This window comes from Schistocerca nitens, chromosome 2, assembly GCF_023898315.1.
Source record: "Schistocerca nitens isolate TAMUIC-IGC-003100 chromosome 2, iqSchNite1.1, whole genome shotgun sequence".
Lineage (NCBI taxonomy): Eukaryota > Metazoa > Arthropoda > Insecta > Orthoptera > Acrididae > Schistocerca > Schistocerca nitens.
This window is the reverse complement of record NC_064615.1, coordinates 410,295,572-410,316,162: the sequence shown is the minus strand read 5'-3', so window position 1 is coordinate 410,316,162 and position 20,591 is coordinate 410,295,572. Positions and strand designations below refer to the sequence as shown.

General features: G+C 42.7%; 1 pseudogene; it reads right to left on the bottom strand.

Annotated features, from left to right (window-relative positions):
* Positions 1-20,109: 20,109 nt before the first annotated feature.
* LOC126238538 (5S ribosomal RNA) lies at positions 20,110-20,227 on the bottom strand (annotated as a pseudogene).
* Between the last annotated feature and the right edge of the window lie 364 nt (positions 20,228-20,591).

Sequence of the window (20,591 nt, the reverse complement as noted above, 5' to 3'; positions counted from 1 at the left end):
TTTTTAAGTATTGTTTGATGATGTTGATGATTTCTGGCATACATTTTGTTAGTAAGTTATGAATATAAATACTATAGTCACAAACTATATGTATTATCATTCAAAATTTTTATCTGTTATTTGTCAGGAAATAAAATGAACCCGCTGGCGATGGTGAAACTTCACCTAAACATGTATGAGTGTTGAAGAAGGATTTGAGTTTGCTCAAGGTAGAACACTATTTCCCTAATTACACAGTATGAAAAGAAACCCTGTATACACAATTTTAGGCTGTTTAGAGGAGAAAAACGGAACCATAGTTTTTATACATGATAAAAATGGCGCTGGTACACGGTTTCCCCGCTAGTGTTCCATGAAGGTTTTGACGCTAGTGAGATTCAGAGATCGTGTTCAAACTGCCATGTAATAAATGTGATGAATATTGCTTTAGAGATATTACTGAAAATAATGTCCATTTGTATTAATGCACAACTGGTACCTGCGTGCCAATGATTGTCGGACACCCTCAAAACCAGATGTTTCATAAATAATGTCTGCAACGTCGGCCAAGCTGGCAACCAGTTCTTCTACAGTGCATATCACTTTCTCATACGCCAAACGCTTAATCTACCGTCCACAAATGGAAGTCCTTAGAAGTGAGGAACATCTCTAAATCAATACTCTTCATGCGACATTTTGAACACCGTCGCTGAAAATCACCAGCGGTAAAGCCTTCACAGCCTACTAGCGGGGAAACGGCGATTCTGTGACATTTTTGTCACGGAAAGAAAGTGGTTCAGTTTGTCGCCCCTAAACTCTTTAAAATTTTGTATACGCAGTTTTTTTACATCATGTACATTTAAAGCAAACACTGACAAAACGTGAGATTTAAAGACAAAGTGAGTAATTCAAAATGTTATACGCCGAGGCGACGCCGAAGTCCAGAAATTAAGACATTAGATAGGAGGAAGAGCAGTATAGATCGAAAATTTTTCATCTGTTTACTGCAGATGGATTTCAACTACTATGTAGCTATCTTCGGTGCTATTATATCCAAGTCAACTGCACTGAAGATAGCTACACAATTGCTGAAACCCATCTGCAGGGAACATTAAAAATATACGGCCGATGCTGCCCTTCCTCCAATCTTGGATCTCATTAATACGGTCGTGGAGCAGGCTATTCCTGATGGAAACAAACCTGTAGAAACAGGACACAGTTCCGAGCAAAGAATTTACGTGCGAATCTACGACGTACATGGATCTGGAAAGAGTGCTGCGAACAGCAACACGATTCCCGTGAACATCCTAAAGATGCGCTTTAGCGTACTGATTAGGAGATGCATCTGGTTGAACTGTTTACTACTCGACGTAATCGTCCTCGTGTCAAGCCATGTAGGACGGAGCGTTTTATCTTATAGTTTGAAATAATCACATATCACACCCGCTTAAGGACATCTATAAACATCAAGACTGTAATTTCTTTAGACCTGAATGGTCGCGTCGGTACTTGCAGGCATAGAGCTTTGTATGTCCAGCTACATATATTCTGATTACCTCAACCCAAACATCCACCCTCCCACCCATCCATCACCCACCAACCCTCCCGAACCTTCCCCTCCCCCAAACACACACGTAAACACACACCCAGTCGCTCATTGGACTGGCCCTTCGTGCTTGCGAAGGCCCACGGGGTTGCCTGCACAAAACTGGTTGCAGTGCTTCCTGGCAGACTATCTGAATCGCTCCTTTCTTGCAGTCTTCATACAGAATAGATGATGATTACCGATGGTTCAAATATGCACTCCTTAGTTGGATTGTGCCCCATTGTACTCATTAGAGTGCATAAAAGCGCGACGTAGTTATTTATTATCCTCAGCTGAACCCGCTAAACGTCGATCAAGTGGCTGCAGTTTGTTGCCCCAGCCAAATGAATAACATAAGGGCAGGAATAAACAAGGTGTAAGTATGACTTGCCTCGAATCTAAGTACGCCTAGGAGACACAACACCGCCTCTAACCTGGATAATAACCTAAATACGGCGAGGAAGAGAGTTCGCAAGTTTCTTTCAGGTATGTCACATCTAGCTAAAGCCACTCGTTGATGACTGCATCCAGTAGAGACAGAGGGGGGGGGGGGGATGCAGTGGTTAGCTCACTGAACTTAGGTTCGGGAGGACAATGACTGATATACGCGTCCGAGCATCCTGACTCAAGTTTTCCATGATTTTCCAAAATCGCTCCAGGAAAATGTCAAGATGGTACCTTTGCAAGAGCACGGCCGATTTCCTTCCCCATCCTTGAAACAATGCGAGCTTATGCTGCGTCTCTAATGACCTCTTGTCGACCGTGCATTAAATATTAATTTTCCTTCCTTCCTTAAATTCCGTAGGGCTAAGGAATTGGGGGCGAGAGGGGGGGGGGGGGGAATTAGGGAGAGTTGTTGAGTGCTATGTTTCATTCGCTGTCTCATATAGCCGCAAGCATTTTCTTTGGGATAAGATCGGATGATTTAGAGGGCCATTCGAGGTACAATAGGGAACCCGAATGCTCCTCAAAGCAAGAATGTATGCGTGCAGTCCTGTGAACACGGCTGTTGTCATCTTGGATGACGGGAATGTCTCTAGATTACTCATCGTGAAGACTGAAACGAAAGGTCAGCACTTGATCGTCGAGAATGCTCAAATGAACATAGCGGTTAAGTTCAAAGGAACCTTAATGAAGAAGTCCAAGTCACCCCAAACACCCAAAAAACTGCACAGAACCATTTCTGGCCTGATCTATACCTTCCACACACAGTGGGTTAAACATCTCATTGGGCCGTTTTATGCTCGCCACTTTGATCATTTGAAAAGCGGCAAAATCGCAGCTCGTCAGACTACATTACACTCGTCGAATCAGCTACTGTCCAGTATATCTGTTATTTTTGCCACTGGAGGCGTGCAGCTTTATGTGCCAGTGTGAATAATGACATAAAAGCAGAGGTCGGTTCTGAAACCGAATGTCACTGGCAAGGCATAATATTCGTGTACAATCCCTGTCGGTTAGGATCTTTATATGACCAATGTTCTTACGCAGTGAGTGGTACACCATTCGTTGGACACTTCATGTTGAAACTTCAATAAATCTGGCAACTTCATTGACGATGTTGTCATGGGTACATTCAAACGTGGTAGCTCCTTTCTGCCATTCTGTCACGTCTCCATGGTGAGCCACCTTACCGCGCTGATACCATGCAACTGACTGGCATATGTTCACCACTTCACTGCCATGACTTACATCAACGGTGGAGAGTGCAACGCTTTTTCTATGTTATCGATCCGTGCTCTTTATACTCAACCCGGTAACCAAACAAGTAAACTCGTCAGAAGTAGTACAAGTAAATTCGCTTGATTTTTTTTTCACTATTAAGTATAGATTAACTTTCATAACTTGGATAATAACGTTATAAATATTATCTAACATGATGATATGTGCTTACTGACGTAAAAGACGAGGTCATCTTTTTTGTATAACGACCTTTAATTCATCATCATCATCATCATCATTTAAGACTGATTATGCCTTTCAGCGTTCAGTCTGGAGCATAGTCCCCCTTATAAAGTTCCTCCATGATCCCCTATTCAGTGCTAACATTGGTGCCTCTTCTGATGCTAAGCCTATTACTTCAAAATCATTCTTAACCGAATCCAGGTACCTTCTCCTTGGTCTGCCCCGACTCCTCCTACCCTCTACTGCTGAACCCATGAGTCTCTTGGGTAACCTTGTTTCTCCCATGCGTGTAACATGACCCCACCATCTAAGACTGTTCGCCCTGCCTGCTACACCTATAGAGTTCATTCCCAGTTTTTCTTTGATTTCGTCATTGTGGACACCCTCCTGCCATTGTTCCCATCTACTAGTACCTGCAATCATCCTAGCTACTTTCATATCCGTAACCTCAACCTTATTGATAAGGTAACCTGAATCCACCCAGCTTTCGCTCCCATACAACAAAGTTGGTCGAAAGATTGAACGGTGCACAGATAACTTAGTCTTGGTACTGACTTCCTTCTTGCAGAAGAGAGTAGATCGTAGCTGAGCACTCACTGCATTAGCTTTGCTACACCTCGCTTCCAGTTCTTTCACTATGTTGCCATCCTGTGAGAATATGCATCCTAAGTACTTGAAACCGTCCACCTGTTCTAACTTTGTTCCTCCTATTTGGCACTCAATCCGTTTATATCTCTTTCCCACTGATATTACCTTCTTTTTTGGAGATGCTAATCTTCATACCATAGTCCTTACATTTCTGATCTAGCTCTGAAATATTACTTTGCAAACTTTCAATCGAATCTGCCATCACAACTAAGTCATCCGCATATGCAAGACTGCTTATTTTGTGTTCACCTATCATAATCCCACCAAGCCAGTCTATTGTTTTCAACATATGATCCATAAATAATATGAACAACAGTGGAGACAGGTTGCAGCCTTGTCTTACCCCTGAAACTACTCTGAACCATGAACTCAATTTACCGTCAACTCTAATTGCTGCCTGACTATTCATGTAAAGACCTTTAATTGCTTGCAAAAGTTTGCCTCCTATTCCACAATCTCGTAGAACAGACAATAACTTCCTCCTAGGAACCCGGTCATATGCCTTTTTTAGATCTATAAAGCATAGATACAATTTCCTGTTCCACTCGTAACACTTCTCCATTATTTGCCGTAAGCTAAAGATCTGGTCCTGACAACCTCTAAGAGGCCTAAACCCACAGTGATTTTCATCCAATTGGTCCTCAACTAATACTCGCACTTTCCTTTCAACAATACCTGAGAAGATTTTACCCACAACGCTGATTAAAGAGATACATCTGTAGTTGTTACAATCTTTTCTATGTTGAAAGATTGGTGTGATTACTGCTTTTGTCCAGTCTGATGGAACCTGTCCCGACTCCCAGGCCATTTCAATTATCCTGTGTAGCCATTTAAGACCTGACATTCCACTGTATTTGATGAGTCCTGACTTAATTTCATCCACCCCAGCTGCTTTATTGCACTGCAATCTATTGACCATTTTCTCCACTTCCTCAAATGTGATCCTGTTTCCATCATCTTTCCTATCCCATTGTAAATCGAAATCTGAAACATTACTGATCGTATTTTCACCTACATTGAGCAACTCTTCAAAATATTCCCTCCATCTGCCCAAGGAATCCACAGGATTCACCAGCAGTTTTCCTGACCTGTCAAAAATACTTGTCATTTCCTTCTTACCTCCCTTTAGAAGACTGCTAATTACACTCCAGAATGGTTTTCCAGCAGCTTGACACAAAGTCTCCAACCTGTTTCCAAAGTCTTAATTATAAATCAAAATCGCTACCGTGATTGAAGCTATGTAATAAAACAATACCAGCTGATAGCAAAATGTTATGATACTCACTCTAGTCGCTGATATGCCACGACCTGTGAACAACCTTTAAAGCCACCAAAACGTGGAAGCAACATTTAATTTCGAATGACACAGAATTTACGAAAAATCATAAATGAAAAACTACCTTTGCTGAAGTTTATATCCCATTATTAAGCTCAGGCGATGGAGAATACTGCAAAACTCGCACTTTCCTTCGAACTTAATAGCTTGATGATTACTCAACATAAGCAAGAATTATATTATGTAGTAAATAACTTATTAAAAAACGTAACTGATTCACACCTTTGTCATATTCAAAACTGCACTATATATTTATAATGCCAAATTAATTAGACAACACGAAAAACACCACACGCTTGAGAAACATATAACAAAATATCAGGATTGACAAGATCCCACAAACTACAATATGCTAGTCGAATTACATCTACTAATTACAAAAGAGATTGTGAAACCATATCTGCATATTTAAGGATCAATACTATTGCGAGGTGGCGGGGCTAGCAGTGTATTTAACACTAAATTCTTCTAGAATCTTCATATGGAAATGATGCTCTAAGCCCCTCCCTTTTCTAACTCCAACTTTTGCTGTTGCACATGGATTAAGAAGAATCGCGAACTGACTGTAATCAACCCTGCAAGTGGAGTAGAAAAGAGTTTGGCATTTGCAATAATTTAATTTGATAGAAATTAATTTGATAAAGGAAAGTTTCATTAACGTAGTGAGAAATGAAAGGGTTGCTCTACCGATCTACAGAATGAAAGTTCTGTCCAAAATAAAAATTTGATTTGTTATGACTAAACTCAATATAATAAACAAAACACATGAAACATTTACAATACATCAAATTAGATACTCAAATAAATGCTGTGTAGGTGAAATTGTTCATAAACTAGCTTGTGACATTTATGACCAAGTGGTATGTGGAGCCAATTCCTTGCAACTCAAATCTTAAAAGAAACACCCAGCCAACCCAACATAATTGCTGCTACAGTAGTGAGAGCTCAGACAATGAACACCCAAGACAGAACCACGTTATAAAAGACGAACTGGAGCGCTCTGCTGAGCTCTGATTATCACATAGCAAAATTCCCTATTCTGCTGGTGCTGCGGACTTACATTACCAAGCTGTCTTCTGAACCGCAAGGACACGATCTGGCGTACCTGAGGCGATGGCAGGTTGCTTCGACATCTCGTCGTGGTGATGATGATGTCGTGAGTATACCCCCGAAACAAATTATCCTGGTCTGATTCTTCCAGACTAAAGACTTCCTAGCAATACAAAGGCGCCTCTGAGGGAGACGAAAAAGGCTCGCCACTCAATCACTGACGGTACAGTGATTGATTTTAACTAGCGAAGTCACACAGTAACTCCGATACAGTCAACTTTAGCCAAAACTGCTCAAGACGGACAACATAGGCCGCTTGTACGCAGAACGCTCAATTGCCAACTGTACTCGGTAAGTTAGGTTGAAGTCGAAACTTCAGGAACTTCGTCAAACAGTTACAATTAAATGCAAGTATATCAGACAGCCAACGGAAGGTAGGCTGTCCAGAGCAGCGAGAGCTCAGTCTTGTAACCTACTCCGATCGAAAGGCGAGAGCCACTCTACCAAGAGCATCCGTACAAGCCGAACACATTACCGCCCCCACCACAGTGGCCGTGGTTAAACGTGCCAATAAGCAACTCGAAAACCGGTGGAAAATTTCACTCTATTGCCGAAGCACTACTATTCCACCAATGGAGACACTTGGCGCCAATTTCTGCGCCGATTTTGCTACGTCACGGAGCTATCCCCTGGGCAAGCCAATCACAGTTATGATTTTGCAGAAAACGCGGGAATTTTCCCGCCAAGACTGCCTGGGAACACAAGTCATTCCCACGTCTCGCTGGTAGCCCGTCAGAAAGTGTTTTCACTAAGTTTCTGCGAAGTAACGGAATCTCTAGCCCCAGCCGCTCCTTCAGGCCCCTGTAGGTGTGTCGCCCCTGCTCTTATGACAATGTCGGCGTCTGGACAGCATCCACTCGACTCCCTCACACCTGTCGGCTTAACCCTTTCAAGATCAGCAGTAGCCGCCTGTCACCGGACCACCTGGGTGACGAGAGACGCTGCGTGGGAAGTCCGCATGTGGGGGAATAGCAAATTTTCACCGCATGCAATTGGAGAGGAAAATATTCGTATCTTCTAACTTCTCTTGTAATGACTATACTGGGCTATACTTCCCCAGATCGAATTACTCAGAGTAAGATATAAATATGAGAAGTGGCAAGTCACTGTGTGCATTGTAAAGGGATGCCACCTCTCACTATAGCATCCGATTTAGGTAAAAAAGACATAAATATATATACTAAATTTCGCGCCTAATGTAAACCCTTCTTAACATTTGTATCCAAAACTTATAAACAACCAGTTAATTTCGAACTTTTTCCAAAGACCCGAAGGATTTATGAAGCGAGAATCATTTGTTAAATGAATGTTCCTGAGCTAGCAGCTAATAAAACCAAATGTTTACTAGTACAAAAGCGGTTTTAGTTTACTGAGCAACAACAGAGACAGTTTCCTCAAGGATATTTTCGCAGAATCAACGAAACTGGAAAACACGACGTAGCTCAAAACAAGACGACGCTGCAAAAGCTATGCACGAACTTTATTAGTATTCATGCAGGCACACAGCCATCTTGCATCATCGGTAATTCGCTCTGCATATCTCATGTCAATCGAGGGCACACACTATATCCAGACGAGAACGCTGAGTGAAAGTCACAAGGATGACGTGACCAGTTGTACACCGTGAACAGCACTCCAGAGCGACGAGAGTGCTCTTTCAATGGGGTGACTAACGTTCTGTCCGGTCAGATTATTTGGCACCCATTGCAGGACGGAATGACTCAAACCATTCGACCTAGCCGGCCATTCCAGTTGTCTTCTTTCACTCCCATATCACCACTGACATCATACTCACGAACATGTAGTTGTGTGATACGTACAAGAGACGTAAGAGGATTTCAGTCATGATGGTTAGCATGTGATGCTTTCTCGTAACATTATGGTGATAACAAAATAGTCTAACTGCTTACGTGGTACCGAGTTACTGCTGTTTTTATGATTTGCTATGGATTTATGAATAAGAGCGTAAATGATGCTTTCTTAGTCCCGAATAGTGTCAGTGTTGGGTCGTATGAGCCTTCCTAAGAAAACTGTAACCCGTGCTAAGAGATGAGTGTGTGATAGTGAGAAGCGCAGACAACTGTGACAAGGCGCGTCCTGGACTAACCGGGTGTCCCAGAGCCCAAGTCACGTCTCAGTGGTTCAGGCCTCACCAACCGGTACCATCCCAGTACCTGCAGCGCCAGACGTTCTCAGATTAAGCCTCAAAGCCGTTCAGGGGTACCGTCATCCTACGCAAACATAGGGTTGAAGCCGGGAGAGCATGTATTTCTAGAAGAGTCGACCAATATATTATTTCATCCTATGTACAGGGTGACAATTATTGAACTATATGAAAAAAAACGTAAATTAGTTAGAAACTATGGCGTGCACACACTTAATTCAAAATGTAAACGTCACTAAAGACATTTGGATTTAGGTTATGACATTGTAATGTTCTTTATAAAAAGTTTGTGTTTTTGCTTGTCAATGAATATGCAGTGCGTATGTTTGTGCCATGCAAATTTACTGTGTGATGTGTTGTTGAGCGAATGACTTAATCTGTAAAACCAATACCGAATTTTCATATTGAAAGCAATCCCTCTGAAATTTACCCAGTCTCGTGAGTACCGAGTTTTATGGCCCTGTGCAATAAATTGATAAAATTCCCTATGCAAATTAACAATGAAATAAATTTTCCTTAGCTCTAGAGTCGCAACGGATGTGATCTTGGTATTCTGTTCTCCCCACAGTAGGCATAGAAAATATTCAGTCTTGGCGTAGCTCGAGCGATTCTAGGCGCTTCAGTCCGGAACCGCGCTGCTGCTACGGTCGCAGGTTCGAATCCTGCCTCGGGCATGGATGTGTGTGATATCCTTAGATTAGTTAGGTTTAACTAGTTCTAAGTTCTAGGGGACTGATAACCTCAGATATTAACTCCCATAGTGTTTCGAGCCATTTGAACCATTCTTGGCGTAGCGAAGTGCAATGCCGGCCGTAAAATAGCTTTATACAAATAATATTAGTAGATTAGTTTATAAATAAATAACCTTACAAATATTCAGTGAAAATATTGGATATTGGCTCACCGCTGTGCAATGCTGCCCGCGTTGAACCTGTTACAAACATTAATACTTTTCTGATTCTAGGACATTCATATTTTTCTGACTGTGATTGAAAAATGATTTCTTTAAAACAATATTCACTGGGTTCAAATAATAGCTTTTTATTATACATGGAACAGGATGAGACACTGATAAGCGGATATCCTAAGACCAAATGCTTCAGTTTGAAAATTGTATTGAAAATAAAGTTTCTCCTTCACAAAATCTGATATGAAATATTTTACACTAACTTCAGAATCAGTGAAGTTCTCAACTGTTCTACAATGCTCAATTACTGTCGTAATTAAAAAACACTTGGACTGTTACGTGACAAGAAGTCTGACATCTTTTGACGAAATGGATTCCAGAATTTAATTTCTCTGTATCAGGATTACAAAACACACAAAATATTAAAAATCGGGTATACCTTATCAACCTATACATTGAATCTGATGGAAAATAATTGGTTCCTACATTCAAGGGTCAGCACTGTAAAAACTAGCAAAAGCCACATTGCGGAGCTGCATACTTAAAACTACATATACAAAATTTCATTGCCTTACAAATTTGTTCCAGTTGCTTTACCTTTGAGTTACAGTATCAATTCATTACTCTTCTCTAATTGCCATGGACAATGGTCATTATTATTAACTATCAGTATCAATTCAATTCTTGATAACCTTATAGCCTCACAAATTAATTACACACTTTACACTTTTATTGAAATAACTACGACCTAACATTTACTGGTTCTTTGTAAGTATAAACAATATCATTCGTGCATAGACCAACAACTAAATTCTCCCAGTTAGCCACTACCTTTAAGTCTTACATCCTGCCTATAACAGAGTACAACGGCAACTGCTACTGCGCTCCTACTTGCAATCGGTTCTGCCACTCAGACAACATCTTTGGTTCAGTGGTGCCAAAAATACAATCTCTCGTATATATGACAATCGTTTCAGGTCATTTTTCATGAATTATATTACAAAATCGGGCTCCACGTACAAGTGGACCCCTCACAACATGTTCGATATGCCTGGCGATGACGTGGCTCAGACGAATAGCGAAATTCTTCATGACTCCCTGAAGTGTCGAACATCGATGCTGTCGATGACCTACTGAATGGCTGTTTTAAGCTCTGCAATGGTTTTGGAGTTATTGTTGTACACCTTGTCTTTAATATAGCCCCACAAAAAGGAGTCGCATGTGTACAGATCCGGATAATATGGCGTCGAATCGGGGCCCATGCCAGTGGCCTCTGGGTACCCCAGAGTCAGAAGGCGGTCCCCAGTGTGTTCCTCCAGGACATCAAACACTCTCCTGCTTCGATAGGGTCGATCTCCGTCTTGCATGAACCACATATCGTCGACACCAAGGTCACTTTGGATAATGGATATTAAATCATCTTCCAAAACCATCACGTACCGGTCGGTAGTAACCGATTACTCTGTGACTGGACATTGCACACCACACAGTGATCTGTTGAGGGTGAAGAGACTTCTCGATTGCGAAATGCGGATTCTCAGTCTCCCAAAATGTGCCAGTTTCGCTTATTGACGAACCCATCCAAATGAAAGTGGGCTTCACCGCTACACCGAACCATGCATGCGCATATTAATTCCCGTCATGTCCCGTGACCAACAATGCAGTTTGAAAGTCCTAACGCAAACCGTTCAGAAGTCATGACGATTTTATTTCATACAGTTCAATAATTGTCACCCTGTATATTTCGTGTAAAGATTTGAGCTCACACGGAGACTTACCGACAACATTCTTCCAGCAGACCATTACCGACTGGAACAAGAAAAGGCGGAAGTGACAGTGATACATGAAATACGCTCCGCCAAACACCGTAAGGCAACTTGTGGAAGATAGATATAGCTATAGGTGCAGAGGGGCTGTACAAAAATATGGAGAAACCGCGAGAAATGGATGCTTGAATGTAAATGCACGTACAAGCCAAGCATGCAGGTTGCGCTTTTGTATTCGACCACGAATGGCACCGGTGCAATGTCCTCAATACGTTGCAAGTGTCAGCCGTGGTCACAACTGTGGTCTGCGGAGTTCTGAGTGCATTAAGTCAGAGCCGAGAGAATTCCGGCGATGGTTGGTGCTCCTATGGTGGGTGCTTCTGTAACCAAGATAGTCGAAGTGTTTGGTATTCCAAGAGGCACGGTACCGAAGATTGATACCACATGCAGGGCAAGCGGAAAAACTTCAGCTGCTAAGTCACAACTCGGACGAACGTGTGCGTTGAGTGATCGTAACAGACGGTCACCGAAGAGGGTTATGAAAAAAATAACTCGATGACAGCTGTAAACGCAAAACTGAATGTCGCACTCGCGAACCCTGTGAGCAACAAAGCAGCGTCAAAGGAGATCCACAAGCAGGGATTTACAGAACGAGCTGTCATCGGTGGTACAAATGCCCGTAACAGGAAAACTTGATAACGAAGTCATAAAGTCTGGTCGGATGAGTCTTGTTTCACACTGTTTCCAATTTCTGGCAGAATTTATGTCCTAAGGGTGAAACATGGCAGGGTTCGGTGACGATTCGGGCTGCCATATCATGGTATTCCATGGCCCCCATTGAACTCTGCTAGGTCGCATTACTGGCAAAGGTTATGTGACCATTTTCGCTGATGAGATCCATCCCATGGAGCAATATTTATTGCCCGGTGGTCATGCTGTGTTCCAAGACGACACGGCTCCTGATCACACAGCTCGCATCGCCTAGGACTAGTTTTGTTAGCGAGAGGATGAAATGTCTCTCCTGGCCATCATAGTTCCCAGATGTCAGTAATGTTGAGCCTTTGGTGTCTGCTTTGGAGAGAACGGCGAGTGATTCCTATCCACCTCTTTCATCGTTACCTGAACTTGCTACTAGTTAGCTGGAAGGATGGTATACGATCCCTTGACACCATACAGGACCTGTATTTATCCATTCTGGGACGACGGAAGGTGTTTCGAATGCCAACGGGTTTCCAACATCGTATTAACAAGACAATATGTTGTGTTTTTGGTGTTTTCATATTTTTATTTACCCCCTGTAGATGTATAGGGCCAAGCACTTCTTTCAAAAACGTGGTTCAAATGGCTCGGAGCACTATGGGACTTAAGTGCTGAGGTCATCAGTCCCCTAGAACTCAGAACTACTTAAACCTAACTAACCTAAGGACATCACACACATCCACGCCCGAGGCAGGATTCGAACCTGCGACCGTAGCGGTCGCGCGGTTCCAGACTGTAGCGCCTAGAACCGCTCGGCCAATTCGGCCGGCGGACTTCTTTCACTCTAGGTACTTTCTAAAACGCTAAAAATATTGATAATCCATTTTCACTTTGATGAACAGTCACAAACGGGTCGTGAAATAAAGACCAACGCATTTTCGCCAACTTATTAACCACCGAGCTGCAGGTGCCAAATTCGTTTAATTAATGAAAATGTAACGTAATGTACGTAAAAGTAGAGAAAAGAAGCTGCGATCTAAAACCTAATTTTCTGTAATGGGTCATTACATACTGAAACTGTTGGGATTCCCTTGAACACTGATCTTAATTACTATCTCTAGACGAAGCGTCTTATGTTGCTTATGTTGCTAGTTGTTGCGTCGTAATATGGAAGAAATCCTGCTGGTTTGGCATCTTGCGCTGATTACGAAGCCTATTGCTCCTGAAAGGGTCCACATCATCTTTCTTGCTGTAGTTGTGTTCTTGAACTCTAGTCTTAACTGCTTTAGTTCGAACTGGAGATGTCGTCAGACTTAACTCCAAGTCTTAATGTAGACGAGAGCGTCGCAGACCCATGGGGAGACCTTCAAATGGCTCTAAGCACTATGGGCTTAACATCTGAGGCCACAGGGAGACCTCAACCAGCTAATGCTGGAGAAGAGGATTTATCTCACGGAACCAGCTGATGGAACGCCCAGACCCACTGTTCAAGATGATTTCAAAGCAGACAAGATGATTTCAAAGCAGACATCACAGCTTTCGTTTAAGCGCTGAATAGAGATTTATCGGCACGTGGAGAGACATTTCTCCATCTTTACATTCTAAAGTGAAATAGAAACAGACAGTACGGCCAGACGCGTTGTTGTAGGTGTGGATGCGGAAAGTAACAGAACGGACTCGCTGGTGGAATGTAGCCATAATACAGACAACGGAGCCGGGATAATGGGCAAGACAGGGACAGACATTCTTGGCTCTATTCATAATGCCGTTCTGAATCTAAAGTATACGTAGTATATACATGACATCTGTTTTGTAAGCAAGTATAAGGGGCACGGTTGTATTTAATGTGGAGTGCCAAGATATGCCACCGAAAGGAATTAGCAGGCTGGTAATGAAGAGGTTGAGAACAGGTTCAACTCTTAAGAGATGCGGATGTCGCAGAGGTGGGACGACTCGTTTCTTACCAACATCGTAGCTTTCAAGTGGCTGCGTTGTAAAAGCGAACGCGTGTCAAGCCTGCAGGAAATGGGCCGTAGAGTGAATACTAAACGCCGTGAAACGAGGACTCGTGGCTTCAACCGAGAGATAGCGCCGTTAAAGCTACACGACAGTAAATGAGTTGCAAACGTCACCGAAAATAAAAATAATCATAAGAAAACTTTAGCTATCGTTTCCTCCCACCTTTTCGTGTTTTCAGATCGAAGCAGTCACCTCTGCTTTTCGCAAGCATGGATAAACTCTGAATAATGAAACAGTAGACACAAGGAACAGTGGTTAAAACAATGGAGACTTTGCAATAGCACAGACTACCGTCACGTCCCACAAGGTGGTCCAAACTACTGCAAATCTCGTTCCTCCAACACACCCTACTTTGCTACGTGAGGAACATACCCTTCACGTCAGTGTGTGGCTACATTCTGCTCCTACATATAGGCTCCGCAACCAGCTGTATGGATTACCCATTTCCATTATACGTTCCTATAACGCTGAATTATCACTGTCTACGTGTGGGATACAGAAGCACAGAGGAATGATGACACGCGTTGAAGTTATCTAACGATGCATATACTGCGACAATGAATACCACAATAGGCAGTTTAGCTGAAGGGTAGTGGACATCTGTAAGAAGAGCAGTCACACGAGTGGAACAGGAAAACGTTGATACAAGATAGGTAACAACAAACGAACCTTGGGTAACAAGAAATACTTCAGCTGATTAACGGAAATCCAGGAATAAAGAAGTACAAGTCACCAAGAAACGACATGAAGTGCAGGGAACCCAAGGCGGAATTGCTGCAGGGAAAATGTGAAGATATCGAATCAGAAATGGTAATCGAGAGGACTGACTCAGCGTATAGAGAGGTCAAAATTCCCTTCGACAAAATTAAAAACAAGGCGTCAACGTTTAAGTGTAACGGGAATTCTATTGTTAAAAACAGAGGAGAGAGAGCAGATAGGCGGAAGGAGTACAGTGAAGGTCTCTACGAAGCTCAGGAACTGTCTGATGATGTGACAGAAGAAGAAATGAGAGACAACAGGAAGGCATATGGGAGCCGTTATTACAGTCTAACACAGCTTTGGAAACTTGCACTCAAAGAAGGTAGAAGAGATAAATAACACCCCTTCGGAATTCCTAAAATCATTGGGGAAAATGGCAACCCACCTACTAATGATGTTGGTGTCTAGAATTTATGACACCGGAGTCGTACCTTCAGACTTTCGGAACGATATCGTCCACACAATCCTGAGGACAGAAAGGGAGATAATTGCGAGAATTATCTATCAGCTTAACAGCTCATGCATCCAAGTTGATAACAAAAACAATACACGAAAAATGGAAAAGAAAATTGGGGGTCTGTTAGATGACGCTCAATTTGGCTTCGGAAAGGTGAAGGTACCAGAGAGGCAGTCCTGACATTGGACTTGATAATGGAAGATAGGGTGAAGAAATATCAAGAAAGGTTCATAGGATTTTGTCGACCTGGAAGAAAATTCGACAATGTAAAATGATGCAAGATACTCGAAATTATGAAAAATAGTAGTAAACTATAGAGAAAGACGGATAACATACTATACGTACAAGACTCATAAGGAACAATAACAGTGGAAGACTGAGAACGAAATTTTCTGATTAAAAAGTATGTTAGACAGGGAAATGCTCTTTCACCCGTACTGTTAAATCTATAAACCCAAGAATCCATGACGGAAATAAGGGCATGTTTCAGGAGTGGAATTAAAATTCAGGGCGAAAGTATATCAATGATAAGATTCGCTGTTGGCATTTCTGTCCACGGTCAAAGTGAAGAACATCTCCGAGAGAACAGACACTACACAGATATAGATAGTTCGGAAAAGGAGGGGACGGCTTCTCGACGTTTGTGCGGAAGCACAAATATTATCCGAACTCCTACGGAATGAGGATTTACGAGTAGAGAGTTTAATGGACGATGTACGCTGCACTGTGCGGTAAGTTGGAAATTTGTGTTGCAAGACCGTGTCCGGATGGCCGAAGCGGTTAAGGCAACCGCTCACGAGAAGCGATAAATCCGGGTTCGAGTGTCGGTCCGGCACTAATTTTGAACTTTCGCCATTGCATTATCACAATTTCGTGTGCGGCTAGCCACCACGATTTCCCACCCATCCTTTCCTTTTCCTACAGTTCAGGTTTACAATGTGAAGAAGAATTACAGAACCTGTTGAATGGAATTAACAACCCAATGAGTACAGAAAAAGAAGTTAGACTAAATCGAAGGAGAACCAAAATAAAGAGGCGTAGCGAAAATAAGGTTAGCCATAAATCTAACATTAAAGTTGATGACCGCGAGGTAGATGAAGCTAAGGAGTTCTGATACCTTGGAAGCAAAATAACATATGACAGACGAAGGAAGGAGGACATAAAAAGTAAACAACCACAATCAAAGAGGACATTCCTGGGCGAAAGTTTGAGATGCAGGAAGGACATAAAAAGTAGACAACCACAGTCAAAGGGGACTTTCCTGGCCAAAACAGGTTTGGCATTTGACTCCATAGGCATGAAATTCTTATTTTAGTGTCTTGCGTGCTCACTTTCGTGAGCTTTGTTTCGTATTTTATTTTATGTTTTGATGATGATGCATCGAAACGCGTGATGCTGAATAAATCAATTTGCGACCAAGATATATCCAAAATTGTATCTTGTGCCAAGTCTGAATGGTCACTTGCCTCAAATGTGGAAGAATTTCTTAATCAAGTGCTGGCAAGAGAAATCTAATTACTAACACATTTAATGTGATGGTGATGTTCCTAAAAATGCATGTTTGGAGCTCTGTATTGTATGGTAGTGAATCGCGGAATGTGGGGAAACTGGGAAAGAAGAGAATCGAGGCGTTTGGGAAGTGATGCTATCTCAGGATACTGAAAATTACGTGGAGTGATATATAAGAGATGACGATGTTCTCCATAAAAACGGCGAAGAAAGGAATACGTGGACAATATTAACAGGAAGAAGGGACAGGGTGACAAAACATGTGTTAAGACATAAGGCACTGATCTCCTTGCTATCATAGGGAGCCGTAGACGGCAAAAACTGTATGGGAAAGCAGAGATTGGAATACATCCAGCAAATAATTCAGAACATAGTTTTCATGTGCTACTGTGAGATGAAGAGGTTGGCACAGGAAAGGAATTCGTGGCGGGCCGCATCAAAACAATCAGAAGAAAAAAAAAGTGTCCTCTGTCATCTTCTCAGCATTATAGCGAGGTGGCGCAGCGGTGAATCGTATTGGGGAAGGTGGGATTCAAACTCCCGCCTCGCCATCGAGATTTAGGTATTTCGTGATTTTCCTAAGTCGCTTAAGGCAAGTGGTTCTTTTGAAAGGGCATGGCCGATCCCATTCCCTATCGTTCCCTAATCTGAGTTCGTGTTCCGTTTCTAATAACCTCGTCATCGATGGTACGTTAAACCCTAATTTTCCTTCTTGTGATAAATCACAGCCCCAAACATCTGTACACGAATGTGGCATTACTACATCGCAACGCGAAGGGGTTGAACTCGATCCTTACATTATAAATTACTTACAGATTCCTCCCGCCCCTCGACGAGTGCTGTCTGACTGCCTGTCATCTTCAGATGAGACGCTGTTTTATAATTTCGCCGAATTCATACGAATATCAGAGAGAGATACTACAAAAAATGTAGAGTTGCCAATGCTGCCCTCATTATAATATACGAGTATATTTACAGCGTAGCAACTGCTAGCAAGAAGGGCTTACTTTTATCGGAAATTGGCGTCAAAATCGTGTGGCAGCCAAGCCAAAGCGCAGGTATCTTTTGACGCAAATTTATGCATAGTACTGTGTTATACTTAAACCAAACCCCTTGTCTCTATTTGATAACGACTATCCCCTTGTCTCTATTTGATAACGACTATCTGCTAACTTGAAGCCAGTTATTTGTTTAAGAACACACTTCGTCTTTTGGCTGCGTCTTCCAACAATTCAAACTGTCCCCCTTGGTCAAACATATAGGATTAATGAAGTAAAGAAAATGCAAAGAAGAGCAGTGCGTTTCGTCACATGATCGTTCAATAAGCGCCAAAGAATCGGGGAGGCACCTATCCATCTCCAGTGATAGACACTCCAAGAGAGGCGCCGCGCATCGGTGTGAGATATACTGTAGAATTCCGAGAGCGAACGCTCCTAGAATCGTCAGTCAATATACTGATTCTTACTACGTATATCTCGCGAAAAGATCATGAAGCTAAAACTAGATTCGAGCTCACACATAGGCTTTCCAATATTCCTTCTTCCTCCACACCAGTCGCAACTGAAACAGAAAATGGGGGGCGGGGGAGTGATAGTGATACACAAAGTACACTCTGCCACACACCAGATGCCTTAGGGAATATGGATTTAGACGAGTGCCTCCTACCAGTTGTTTCTCTGGTGACCAATTCCTGTACCTAACCATCTCCTACTCAATTAGCAACCAAATTCCCCAAGTTTTGTGTTCCTTGATCTCGAGAAAGTCTGTGAGCGAGTCTCGCAGTCTAGTCTCGTCTTCAATCTCCAAACATATGCACTTCAAATCAACTAAGTCCGCCTCATTGCATCCTTCCTGTGTAATTGCCCATCCTTTGTTACTGTTAACAACACGTATCCCCTTATATGAGGTGCGGCTAGAAAAAAACCGGACTGATGCTGGAAAAAACATTTATTTACAATTATTTACAACTTCATGTTATCTCCTTCAATGTACTCTCCTCCTCCGTCTCTACACCGCTCCATACGAATTTTCCACTGTTCATAGCAATTCTGCAGATCATTTTCGGTAAGTCCATACATTACTTCCGTCGCTTTTTCTTTTACTGCTTCAACAGTCTCAAATCTAGTTCCTTTCAAAGCTGACTTGACTTTAGGGAAAAGAAAAAAGTCACAGGGGGCCAAATCAGGTGAGTAGGGTGGATGATCTAAGATGGGAATGTTGTGTTTTGCCAAAAACGTCTTCACTGACAACGCACTGTGAGCTGGGGCATTGTCTTGGTGAAGGATCCATGACTTTTTCCTCCACAAATCGTTCCGTTTTCTCCGTACTCGCTCACGTAGGGTAGCCAGGACGCTAATGTAGTAATGCTGATTCACTGTTTGTCCCTCTGGTACCCAATCAATGTGCACAATCCCTTTGATGTCAAAAAAAAAAAAACAATCATCATTGCCTTGAATTTCGATTTTGACATTCGTGCCTTTTTTTGTCGTGGAGAACCAGGAGTTTTCCAAAGCATCGATTGGCGTTTAGTTTCGGGATCGTAAGTAAAAAACCACGATTCATCGCAAGTAATAACATTTTGTAAGAAGGTGGGATCACTTTCAATGTTTTCCAGGATGTACACTCAACATTTTCCGACGCACAGACAAAACGTCAACTACTTAAAACAGACGCCACGTGCAGACTGAGTGCAGGAGGCAGATGAAACTCGAGCAGTAGGCGGAGCGAGAGTCACGTGACAGGCCACGCGACTTTCAGCCTTATTGCATTCGTTTTATTGTTTCACCAGTACTACTCCGGTTTTTTTCTAGCCACACCTCGTATTTCACCCTGTTACAGGTGTGCTTCAATGCTGCCCTCTCTCGTCTCTTTACATCCTCTACAGCGCCAAATATGCTCAAACCATACTCTACTGTTCACCTCCTTCACTGATGACACCTTCTATCCTACACTCCGGAAGTCCCATCAATACGTCCAGCCTTACCTTTTGGTGTCAATAATGGCTTCTTAAGATAAACCCAATCAAAACCCAGGCAATAATTACAGCACTAATCTTAACTCTGTCCGAACAGGCCTTGGAAGGCCCAACGGTACCGACGGGCCGACGTGTCATCCTCAGCCCACAGGCGTCACTTGATGCGGATATGGAGGGGCACATAGTCAGCACACCGCACTCCTGGCTGTACGTCAGTTGACGAGACCGGAGCCGCTATTTCTCGGTCAAGTAGCTCCTCTGTTTGCCTCACAAGGGCTGAGTGCACCCCCCTTGCCAACAGCGCTCGGCAGACCGGATGGTCACCCATCTAAGTGCTAGCCCAGCCCGATAGCGCTTAACTTCGGTGGTCTGACGGGAACCGGTGTTACCACTGCGGCAAGGCCGTTGGCGCACTAATCTTGCGTCCTCATAAATGTTACCTAACTGTTTACCACTGTTCTGTGCTATTAACTAATACAGTGAGATATCTCAGACTAACACTGGAATATGATCTAATATGGAAACCTTACCTACTAATCATCCAACGGAAAGTCCACAGTAGACTAAAACTACTAAGTGGCCAACATGACGATTCCAAATCTACACTATCATCGACATTTACAAAATCTGCACCAATGTAGCCTGGGTATGTGCTGCACCAAAGATCTATCATTATCTGTAGACTCTTGGACGCCACGCACTCCGTCTTACATTCTGCAGCTGTATATCGTTTAGCACCTCATTAAGTTTCTGCACGTCTTCACCTATTTTTAA